The sequence below is a fragment of the Cinclus cinclus genome, chromosome 1, assembly GCF_963662255.1.
Source record: "Cinclus cinclus chromosome 1, bCinCin1.1, whole genome shotgun sequence".
Classification (NCBI taxonomy): domain Eukaryota; kingdom Metazoa; phylum Chordata; class Aves; order Passeriformes; family Cinclidae; genus Cinclus; species Cinclus cinclus.
In genome coordinates, this window is record NC_085046.1 from 96,344,951 (window position 1) to 96,348,271 (window position 3,321).

The window sequence follows — 3,321 nt, forward strand, 5'->3', positions numbered from 1 at the left end:
TGACCAGAAAATGTATTCCTTCGCCTATGACAATACATGAGGCAACTGGAATTTTGGGCAACATATTTGTATTTCCCTGAATCAAGAGGCCTTTTCAGGCTTTTATGCCACAGTTTTAATCTTATGCATGTTGCAGTTTGTAAATCCACATGGATTTTTATTGAATTTATGGTTTCATTGGGAAAATAAGCAATATCAGCATTATATTGGAATTAGATATTTTAGACTATACTATCATGTATGATGCAGTTTCCCCTACTATGTTTCTGACTAAATGTATGTCTTCAGAAAGAAGAGGAGGATCACAGAGGCTTCATCAAAAGCTTTGTACTCTAATCAGATCTGGGTAAGATCACCTGTTGAGATGAAGTGTACTCATGGTTTGTGCTGTATATTTATTAAGATCATCCCTTCTGTGTCTAGTCTTTATATCTCCCAAATCATATAGTCTAATCTTAAACTATATAGACAGGAAAAATTGAAGGTTTTAAAATATGATTACTACTTTTCATTATTTTTGAATGAATCTCCTTTAATGCTTTACAGCTACGTTTAAAGACTACTCTATTCCATGTTATTAACAAATTAACTCTTTTGGTATGATAGCTGTTTTATTATTTGTGTCATTGTTAATGTTTTTCTTTTCCTCAAGTCATCACTTGTAAAAATGAGGCAAAAAATTATATTCTATGATACTCTCTGTCTTATCTTTTTTTCCACTTCAGCAGTTCAGCTTCACTACAATTCTTTAGGATAGCTGTTTCAGTGCATCTCTTTTTTTTTTTTTTTTTTTTTTAATCCCTTTCCCTTAATAATCGTTTTCAAGCCTTGAAGTGCAGAAGTGGAAAGACAGGAGCCAATTTCTCTGCTTCTGTCTTGTCTCTTCACATCCTTAATTGGGGGTGTGTTTAGGGAAATGTGTGTTTCACAGTGGATGTGAGACCCCATTTTCACAGTGGATGTGAGCCTCTGGCTTTCCACCTATCTTCTCTCAGATCTCATTCCTGTATGATCCAGTGATAAATTCCACTGTCCATATGTCCTCATAAAGCTGATTTCTCTCATTCTGCCTGTTGGGTCACTGTTTTTACAAAGATCAAGCTCTTCCTAGAGTGGCCATAGGCTACGGATCAGCCTTTTGCTTCAGAAACCACCTTTCCTCCATACCAGTGCACTGAGGCACTGTAACATTAAGTTGTCTAAATGAAATGACTAATTCTTAGCATAGACAATAGCTTCAGAATAATTCATTTTTTAAGATGGATGTAAGAGAGACTGCATTAGTGTCTGAAGAGTGTGTGTAAGGGGAAGGGGGCATTTCACTGGTACTTTAGCAGGGCCAGATGTGAGACAGCTGGGAAACATATTCAAGCTGCAACTTCTTTTTTTCATATGACTTGAATCTGTAATATATTCACAGAAAATGAGAAGACAAATCCCCATTTTTATTGATGGTTTTATACTTCCCAATAATAAATCATCATCTGAAGAAAAATTTTTCTGCTTTTTCAAAGTGGTAGCTGCTTTGAGAAAAGTCCTTTAGCTTTTCTTTTCTTTTTTTTTTTTTTTTCCTTTTAATGTTCTTCTAGCCTCCTTCTAACAGTTGTGGAAGATCCCATTTTCATGGCACACACAGCAGAGAAAGAAGAGGAGAAGAATCATCACTCTGGCAGACAGGAGATTTATGTCAACTGCAAAAAGTCTCATACAAACACAAGAAAAGTCTATTAGGTTTTTTCTTAACAATGAAATAATCAAAGCACAGGCCTTTTATTTGCAGCACAGACTTTATTTTCTCTGTGCTGGCAAGATGTGGAAGGTCAAACTGGCTGTGCTGGGCATGGCCTGGGCTGCTTTGGCAGGACAGTGATGTGATCCCAGCTGTGTTGGTGCTGTATTGCAGCCTCCAGAGTTACCTTATCCCTTAATTTGAATGCAGGATTAGAGACTGTTTGTCCTTCTGCAATTGAAACATTTTTACCTAGTAGGTGGACTCTTAAGTATCAATTTTAGAACAGCTCTAATATGCAGAATGGAGCTGTATATGTTTACATAAAGTTAATTTGGTCTGAGAAATTTATGTGAATGAAAAGCCTACGTGGTGGGGTGAGAAAGAAAATGTGTTTGATGTTGTCTATGTTCATGGGTTTTGCATCTCAAATTGAAAACTCCATAGAATAATAAATACCCATGATTTTCCACACAGGAGGTGTTATTTTGCTGCTGGGCAAACAGTGCTATTCAGCTGACAAAAGCAAATGTATAAGGGCTCCTTGTGCCTAGATTTAAAAGTATGAACAGCAGCTTGGTATCTGACAGCTTTGTGGTTTTACAGGCTTCTTGCCACTCACCACAGTAATTTCAGTGTTTTCTTTTTGGGGATGCAATTGAAGTGTAGCCCCTGCTTTCCTCCCCAACTCTTTCACCCCCTTCACTCCCTCCCATGCCCAGAAGAAAACAAAACAGGAAGACTGTCACTGTCAGGTTATATTTAATAATTTATTATAAGGTTTAATTGCGCAAAAAATAAATGAGGACATGGAAAGTATATGAGTAAATGATGCAAAGCAGAAGAAAGCATGACTGAGAACATTTACAAAACAATACACATACATATGTAGTTGTATGTGTGCATATGTATATATTCTGAAACCTACAGAAGAAATCACACAGAAATTGAACAAACAGATGAAAAAAAAAATCCTTAAACAAACAGAACTAGAAGGCAGACCTGAGAATTAGGATCTATGCATCTTTTGGCCTTTTACAAATCTGCTGAATTACTGAGGACAGTTAATGAAGGTGTTACCATGACAGCTGATAATCGTCTATGCCTGCATACTGCTAACTGTGTGCCTGATTCCACTTTTCTCTTGTGCCTGGCCCACCTATGCCTGATTCCACTTTTCTCCTGCAGCATACACAAAAATGTTACTGGACATGGTGTTCAGGGTTTTTGTTAAGAGTTTTGTTTTTTGTTTTTTTTTGAGAGGGGTTATTGGCGGAGGCATCATGAGTCTGCCTACAAATCAGGTACTGGTTCTGCTTGGCTGGCTAGGAAGAGCATCACAGCCTGATAGTGAAAAGCACATTTTGTGCAGCCCTCTCCAGTGGAAAGCTTTCTTCTCGTGTGCAGGAAAATAGGAGCCTAGGTTCTGAAAATAACATGGACACGAGGCTTCTCTTCACTATTTGAGCAATAATAGCATCATGTGGTTATTCTACACTTCAGGTAAAAATCTAAAATCCTAAACCAAAGCGTCCTTTCAACTTGTACTGAAGATTTAAATTATTTAAAATATCACATACCATTAAAAACAC